This window comes from Oncorhynchus kisutch, linkage group LG14, assembly GCF_002021735.2.
Source record: "Oncorhynchus kisutch isolate 150728-3 linkage group LG14, Okis_V2, whole genome shotgun sequence".
Taxonomy (NCBI): Eukaryota; Metazoa; Chordata; class Actinopteri; order Salmoniformes; family Salmonidae; genus Oncorhynchus; species Oncorhynchus kisutch.
This window is the reverse complement of record NC_034187.2, coordinates 27,913,204-27,922,719: the sequence shown is the minus strand read 5'-3', so window position 1 is coordinate 27,922,719 and position 9,516 is coordinate 27,913,204.

The window sequence follows — 9,516 nt, the reverse complement described above, 5'->3', positions numbered from 1 at the left end:
ACAGATTATATCTGCTCAGAAGATGGGCCACCGGTTTATCTGCCTGATAAAGTCAGATCCTCGCTCCATTTTCAATCATCAGAAAGGAAATTAGATTAAAAATATCTCAAACTTTGCAACATGAAAGACAAAAAACACAGATAGGCCAAAATGTAATAAACCGAAGGAATTTTTAGATCAATCACTAAACAGAAAGTGTTGCAACATTAGCAATGCTGCACTTCCGGTAAATCCAGTCATTCATTCTATTTTAATTTAGTCTCGGAAACCCCAGACCTTGGAGCAAAAATAAACTAGGCAACAACAGCACAAGGTCTGGGTAGGATGTCAGATTCTCTTGGGAAGAACATTTCTGCGGAGGCTCTTCTTCGGACAGACAGTTCTCCCAAAAAATCATGGGTCTGGGTAGGCGGCAGCGAGGTTTAAAATGCGGTGCTCGGGTTTAGCTAGGGTAACAAGTGGATATGGCAGTGACGTCACCGGTGACTCGCGTCTCATTTCCGACTCCTCCTCTCTGTCCCAACTTACTCCAGAACTTCTACAGACGTGTAAACCGGAACATTGGAACGTTGAGTGAGGTAACCCGTCTGTCTAGAGAGACTACCTTTAATTCAGGCTATTGTTCAATGGATTTAATGGATATTCCAACCCACCTTCTGTTACACATTGTATTGTCTGTATTGCATGTCAATCATGTGTGTTACCTGCAGGTCAGGATTGCAGAGATGGTCTCCAGAGGAAGCCCTGATAAAGGATTGTGTTAGAGACAGGGGAGGTAACTTTGGGCATTGAGAGGGACCAGCTGGGGGCTCCACTGCCTGCGGAGAACAGGTGGGCTGTTTAAAAGGCAAGCTCTCTGCATGACGCGTGACAGATATCTGCTCAGAGGATGAGCCGCCGCTTTATCTGACTGATAAAGTCAGAGCCTCAGTCCATTTTCAATCATCAGAAAGGAAATTAGATGAACAAGATCGTGGTATAAGCAGACAAATATAAACCCCATATTTCCTTCATGCCACTGTAGATTCCTGAACACAGCTTGAATTATAAAAAGGAAGAATATTTGATCTAAATATCATTTGCAATTTTTCAGAAAAAGGGAACTTTCAGTTGTTCAAATAGAAGCCCCTCTATCTATTCTCTGCCTCTTCTCCTGTCCCAGTTAAATCACAAAGCACAGTGTGTGTCCATAGGGCAAAGGTATGGGGACGGGACAGGTCTGTCATTTCATTTCTGTGGGCGAACAGGCTCCATACCTCAGTCAGTCATAAATTTACAGTACCCCTGCTCTCCCCTGGTGGGTCAGCCCCTCCCCTGCCTTCCCGGGCCTGACACGCATAGCAAGCATCCCAGGCCTCGTAAAGCTGACATCTTCACTAAACTATGCTAACAAGACCATGGTGATTTGTATATGCACAGTTCCCTGGCACGTGGCAGTAAGGAGCACAGGAAGAGAAAGAGCCCAGGGGAAATGAGGGGATCAGGGGTGGAATCTACAGGCCTGTTGATGGGCAGCCCCCTCAAAGTTCACCTTTGAGGGGGCTGCCCATCAACAGGCCTGTAGATTCCACCCCTGATCCCCTCATTCCCCCTGGGCTCTCACACATGGCCAACAGGACAGCAGGGGTGGCAGGGTAGCAGGACGGGGGACATGCGACCCCAGGGATGTCATGGCCAGGACATGGAAAATTCCTCCTGTGATTCTCCACAGCGGTGGGATTTATAGACCTCTGAGTGAATGGTTGGTGCAGGTGCAGAGCAACTTGCCTCTCTCTGCTGATGCAATATATTACAAAGCAACTAACATGGCTTAGGGTGTCACCACAAACAACACAGTTATTATTTAAGTTTTTTTTATTTTTAAGGTGACGACATTGAACAGCAAAGGCTGGATAAAATCACATTGGATTTAAGGTTTGGAAAATCATGTGTATAGATGAGTGAAATGTGGGGTCAAATTAATCCAATTGTATATGTTTTGGCTCCTCTGATAGATTAAGGTAAAAATAGAATAAAGTCCGATTTTATGTTCCATCTGAATGGCCTTAACATGTTATTTCATTTACAACAGGTACCCAGGTTATTAACAGTGTTCATTCCAAATATATAGCAAATCACATGGATAAGACAGAACGACAGCAGCCTAAAACTATATCTGTGTCGATGTATCTGGTTAGGCATGGTTTCACTAGAACCTTCCTCCTCTCTATTAATACCTGCCTCTGGGCTTGGGGACAGTGAGTTGTCCACTGCTCACTACAGGGTGATTGAGGGCCTGCATGCTCTTTTACGACCCGACAGGTGAGGCTTCTTTGAGGGCATTGATAAGAGCCTCACCCCTGTCATGACCCAGCCACGCTAATTTGAGAGACTCCCAGTTAAAATTATAATACACTTCATTAAAGACACTCGTTTGTTTTTTTTCTGCAGAGGAATGACATTCAGAGGATTAGATAAGATCCAGTTCAGCACAAAAGATCTCGAACTTTGCAACATGAAAGACAAAAACCAAAGATAGGCCAAAATGTAATAAACCGAAGGCATTTTTAGATCAATCACTAAACAGAAAGTGTTGCAACATTAACAATGTTGCACTTCCAGTAAATCCAGTCATTCATTCTATTTTAGTTTAGTCTCGGAAACCCCAGACCTTGGAGCAATGTAAGCCAGGCAACAACGACACAAGGTCTGGGAAGGATGTCAGATTCTCTTGAAAAGAAAATGTTTTGTGAAGGGTCCTCTCCCAACAAGTCATGGGTCTGGGTAGGCGGCGGCGAGGCTTAAAATGCGGTGCTCATGTTTAGCTAGGGTAACAAGTGGATACGTTACCTGCAGGTCAGTATTGCAGAGATGGTCTCCAGAGGAAGCCATGATAAAGGAGTGTGTTTGGGACAGGGGAGGTAACGTTGGGCATTGAGAGAGGCCACCTGGGGGCTCCACTGTCTGGGGAGAACAGGAGGGCTGTTTAGAAGGCAAGCACTAAACCCACACACAGATCATCACTGTATACAGAATAAATATGATTGGAATGAATCCAGACAGTTCAGTAGGATTAAATGAAAAAGAAAAGAGAAACCACAACAGAGACAGCACAAAGGATAAACCATGGATACAAAAAGAGAATAAACAGTACATTGACATGATTCTGTTGGAAGCAGAGGAACAATGGTTGAAGGAGGAAGGACAGGGGCCATGTAGATAGAGCTGTGTAGAGCCCAACACTTCCTCCTGTACAGTATCTCTACCTCCTGCCACACCTGTCCCCGAGTTCATCCCATCCACCGTTTGAAGTTCCAACTTATCTCTCCCTTCTATCTTTGGGCCCATTTCACATCACTGACTGTTTTCTTCTCTCTGTGCTTCTGCTACATCCTCTCCCTCTCTAACTCTTTATCTCTCTGCCCCCCTCATCCTCTCTCTCTCTCTCTCTCTCCCTCTCTCTCTCTCTCTATCACTCTCTCATTCTCTCTCTGGTTTGGACACCAGGGCCAACCAGGGGGATGAAGGGGTAGGAGTGAATGAGAGTGCCCCCACTGATCTGCTTTCTTCAGGCTGTCAGCGTGCCCTGGAGTGGGCCGTGTGGACCCGCTGTCGGAGGGTGTCATGTTTCCAGGGCTGACACTGTGGCCCCTCTGTCCTGCCTGTGGCCCGGACTCAATGGGGCCTTTGATGGGACACCCGAGGCCTTTCATCGTGCACCCTGCCCTGGAGCACGGAGCCGGGAGGGCGGGGGCTCACAGCCCAAAACACCTGGCAGGTACCGAGGACCATGTGCCTTGGCCAAAACAAAAGCCACTCTGTCAAGTCATTTATTGCAAATTAATTTCCTCTCCCGATCTTTCTGCATTCATAAAACGCAGGGGGGAAGTGAGGGAGGGAGAGACAGGGTGCTTACAGTGAGCCACTCAGCAGGTACAGATGAACTGTCAGCTGCAGGAAGTAGGTTTATTTACACAGGCAGATTAAGGAGATCAATATTAAAATAAAATAACAATTGGGAAATCATCATGCTCTTTAGCAAACTGGATAACAGCTAATCTGCTGAATACAATTTGCACATCATACATTTTTCAGAAGTACACATCATCCTGAAAGCATTAAAAACTCCTTGATATCTTTTTGTTGTTATCCATTTCATGGTTTTATTCATTGTTAAGCTGTATGTTGTGTATGGATATAGTTGATTCATAAGTACACTTCCACCTACAATGGGGCCTATCTCGCTTGGCCCTTTAATGCACGCCTTGAGGCACACCTGCCCCCTCCTGTGTCGCCCTCTTACCCCCTTCCCCCAAACACTGTTACATCCCTGGACTCATCCTCTTCCTTCCTTATCTGCAGTTCAAAGCCTGATGACTGAATTATCTCTGGATGGTCAGAGAGAAAGGAAACAACTGTCTGCAGCTCTCAGCGTGGTGGGGATGCTGTTCTCCCACAACCGCCGGGTTAACTCTGCCTCCCTTCTTAATCCCAATGAAGAGAGAAGGAGAGAGGGAAATACAGGAGAGAGAGAGAGAGAGAGAGAGAGAGAGAGAGAGAGAGAGAGCGAGAGAGCAGTGTGAGGGCACATCAAGGCCATTGCTGGTCTGTCTGCAGGGGTGGAAGTAACAAATTAAAAATACTATTTTTGAGTATTGTACTTCACTACCTTTTTATTAACATCCGTTACAGAGTACGATTTTGTAGGCTATCCATAATCGTAGATCGTGAGGGCACGGAAACTTTGCAAGAGCCCCTCGGAGCTAGAAAAAAAATGCTCATCGTTGTTTTGTCAGTGAACAATCAAATTAAATTTCACGCATTGCGCCAATACAGGCCAATCAGATCAAGCTGTGCATACAAACTGAACAATGACAGACAATGACAAAGCTAAAACATGTTTTTAGAAATGTTTGCACATTTATCGAAAATGAAACTCATTAACTTAAGTACCCTGAGTCAATACTTTGTAGATGAACCTGTGGCGGTGATTACACCTGTGAGTCTCTAAGAATTTCTCTCAACTGGATTGTACAATATCTGCCCATTATTCTTAAGGAAATTCTTCAAGCTCTGCAAGTTGATTGTTAATCATTTCTAGACAACCATTTTCAAATTTTGCCATAGATTTTAAAGCCAATTTAAGTCAAATTAGGCCACTCTGGAACATTCAATGTTGTCTTGGTAAGCAACTCCAGTGTAGATTCAGCCTTATTTTTTCGGTTATTGTCCTGCTGAAAGGTGAATTCATCTCTCAGTGTTTGTTGGAAAGCAGACTGAACCAGGCTTTCCTCTAAGATTTTGCCTGTGCGTATCGCTGTATTCCTTTTATTTTTTTATCCTAAAAACTCCCTAGTCCTTGTCGATGACAAGCATACCCATAACATGATGCAGCCACCACCATGCTTGAAAATATGAAGAGTGGTACAAATTGATGTGTTGCTTTGGATTTTCTTTGTATTCAGGACAAAGAGTACATTTCATTGCCACATTTTTTGCAGTATTACTTAGGCTACCTTGTTGCAAACAGGTTTTTAATTCTGTACAGGCTTCCTTCTTTTCACTCTGTCATTTAGGTTAGTATTGTGGAGTAACTACAATGTTGTTGAGCCATCCTTAGATTTCTTATATGAGTTTCCATCCTCTGGAAGTTAGGAAGGATGCCTATAGTGACTGGGTGTATTGATACACGATCCAAAGTGTAATTAATAACTTCACCATGCCCAAAGGGATATTCAGCATTTGCTTTTTTAGTTTTTACACATCTACCAATCGGTGCCCTTCTTTGCGAGGCAAATCTTATAAGCATAATAATAAAATCTGTCTGTTTATGCTAGAGATATATGCATGGGCTTCGTCTCGATCCACCTCATCCACTGATATCTGCGGTGAAAGGTGGCAAAGCTACAGCTGTGTTTGTCAGACAATAAGACATCCAGAAAATCGCCCACAAGCCTCACAAGACACGTCTGAAGGTCCCCGGTACCAGTTTAAAAAATGAATGGAAGTTGTTCACACTGAGTATACAAAACATTAAAAACACCTGCTCTTTCCATGACATACACTGACCAGGTGAATCCAGGTGAAAGCTATGATCCCTTTTTGGTGTCTTGTAAAATCCACTTCAATCAGTGTAGATGAAGGGGAGGAGACAGGTTAAAGAAGGATTTTTAAGCCTTGAGACAATTTAGACATGGATTGTGTATGTGTGCCATTCAGAGGGGGGGTTGGTGCCCCCCCTTGGGTTGTGCCGTGGCGGAGATCTTTGTGGGCTGTATCAAGATGGTAAGTTGGTGGTTGAAGACCAGTGGTGTGGGGGCTGTGCTTTGGCAAAGTGGGTGGGGTTATATCCTGCCTGTTTGGCCCTGTCAGGGGGTATCATTGGATGGGGCCACAGTGTCTCCTGACTCCTCCTGTCTCAGCCTCCAGTATTTATGCTGCAGTAGGTTATGTGTCGGGCGTCTAGGGTCAGTCTGTTATATCTGGAATACTTCTGTCTTATCCGGTGTCCTTTGTGAATTTAAGTATGCTCTCTCTAATTCTCTCTTTCTCTCTCTCTCTTGGAGGACTGGCCACAGCCAGAAGAGGACTGGCCACCCCTCATAGCCTGGTTCTTCTCTAGGTTTCTTCCTAGGTTTTGGCCTTTCTAGGGAGTTTTTCCTAGCCAACGTGCTTCTACACCTGCATTGCTTGCTATTTGGGGTTTTAGGCTGGGTTTCTGTACAGCACTTTGAGATATCAGCTGATGTAAGAAGGGCTATATAAATAAATTCTATTAAAATGGACAAGAAAAAAATGTAAGTGCATTTGAACTGTGTATGGCGGTAGCTGGCAGGCGCATCGGTTTGTGTCCAGAACTGCAACACTGCTGGGTTTTTCTCGCTCAACAGTTTCCCTTGTTTATCAAGAATGGTCCACTACCCAAAGGAAATCAGGCCAATATGACACAACTGTGGGAAGCATTGAAGTCAACATGGGCCATCATCCCTATGGAATGCTTTCAACACTTTGTAGAGTCCATGCCCCGACGAATTCAGGCTGTTAAGTATTGGGAAGGTGTTCCTAATGTTTGGTTTACTCAGTGTATATGGAAGTAGTTTAAGTGCCCCAAAAGAAGAGGTTAAATATGTTAATAACAATGTAAATAATTTCCTGATCTTTCTTTTAGCTCTCAGATATAGGACAGACACGTCCACTGAACCAATTTCAATCAAAATTGGCACAAGGAAGAAAATGATTATTATTTTAGGCCAAAGCCATAGTGGTTGAACATATTCATTAGGTCCCCTAATGATACCCCCTGACAGTAGCCTAGTGGTTAGAGCATTGGACTAGTAACCGAAAGGTTGCAAGTTCAAATCCCAGAGCTGACAAGGTACATACAGGGTGTTGTCTTAAATATATAAAATGATATGGCCTAGGACCCACTAAAACATTAAATAATTGGTAACCGTGAACACATTTCTGAGTTGAATAAGTGGTTATTTATCTCAGCATTTACAGAAACTATTTCAAACACATTTGGCACAAATAAGCAATGACATTGGACCGACAAAAAAATATACTTCCCAGATGGTTAAGGTCACAGTGACTGGAAATCTATATTCGAGGTAATGACCTAGAGTCATTATATACAGTATGGCCTGACCATCACGTTTATTGAAAAATGATGTGTTACAATGAACACACATCTGATCTATTATTGATGATCCTTATTTATTCATTCATGCAACAGTGGATCAACTCACCAAAAGTCCTGTGAACATCAAGTGTATCAAAAATATATGCTATGTTTAGTGCTTGACTTGGCCAAGAGTTCACTGGGGCCGAGTACTGGAACCTCAAATTGTCTACTGCTTAAGCTCCTGTACCTCTATTAAATATTACATCAAAAGTATTGTGGAGCTGCAGCACATAAATAGTAAAAGTACCGGCACCCAAAATGACTACCAGCGCCTATTTATGTCCAAGTCAACCACTGACTATGTGAAATATTTGTTATCACATAACATAACGTTTTTGTAGACATGGTCCTGTGAACTAGCTAGCTAGTTAGCTAGATAAATTTGGATAACGTTAATCTAAAAGCCAGAGACTCACACCATACCCAAACCGGGTGCCCGAGTGCGTCCGCATGCTCCATCGTGTGTCTGCATGCGCCATCGTGCGTCTGCATACGCCATCGTGCGTCTTTTACAACCACGACCTCCGTTCATCTTTCAATCATCCACCCACGTGGGTATAACCAATGAGGAGATGGCACGTGGGCAAATGCTAAAAGCCAATGAGGAGATGGGAGATGCAGGACTTGCAGCATGTTCTGCGCAAACAAATAGAAGTAATATAGATTTTAGCGCCTGGCAATGCAGACGCTCGTTGGCGCGCGCGAGCAGTGTGGGTGCAATGATTGAATAACATGTATGTGTACATTTATTTTGCAACGCTCAAGCACGCGGCGTAAGCAGTGTGGTCAGCATGTAAGTAAGTCTAACTGTGCAAATAACTGTGAGTCTACACAATAAGTACAGCTAGACATGGACTCATCTCAACTTTTTAGGTCTGAGAACATCTGACAAATTCACTTCAGTTTCAGTATCTGAGAATAAGTATGGAAAGTTTGTGTTTGGGCTATCGTGAGGTCAGTGATGTGATAAAATAAGATGCCACATAAAACAGAATTTTCAGAAATATTCCAAATATTTATGTTGTGTATTTGCCTCTATACAGGTTTGGTCTACCTGAAGCATCATCTTGACATAATGACAGAGGACGAGAGAAAGCAACAGAGCCAGCATTCATCTGATGAAGAGGATTTCTTCTCATCACTAATGCCCAAAAGGTTACAAGGTACAAGATGGGTACCTTGCCTGTGTGTCAGACAAGATGGACTTGCTTCATTCCTTTCCATACAGAAAGAAGCTGTCCCTCAAACTCAACACGGGCCTGGCTGCCCTGCCTTTATGTGAGCGATAGGCATGATTCACTTTGAAAATCAGCGCCTGCTGAAACTGAACAGAAAGTTCAGAGAGACGTGAAGGCATTAGAACAGAACTCTTTTGTTTTTGCTCAAAGAACACTACATAACCTAATGTACTCTGTACATATAGTCTATGTAGAGTTTATCAACCCCGTCTCTATTCAGGGGGGGGGGGGGGGGGTTGCTCAAACATTTTTATTTCCATTATGTTTTGATGTTGCCTCCAAAGGTAATTTGACATCAAATCCTTTAGGTATGTCCAGTGTGCCCTGGAACTCCCTATTTGGCCTTGTATGGGTGTGAGTGAATGAGTGAGTGAAGTGATAGTGATAGTGATAGTGATAGTGATTGTGATAGTGATAGTGATAGTGATAGTGATAGTGATAGTGATAGTGATTGGGTGATTGGGTGAATTTCTTTGTTTATATACTTTATTTTGTGTTGCTTATAATTCATCAATACATTTTACTTGCTTTGAATGTTTGACAAGTCCTTAGTTTTTTTATATACAGCTGTGCCCTGTTGCAACTCAAACAAGAAAGGAACTTACTTTATACTAT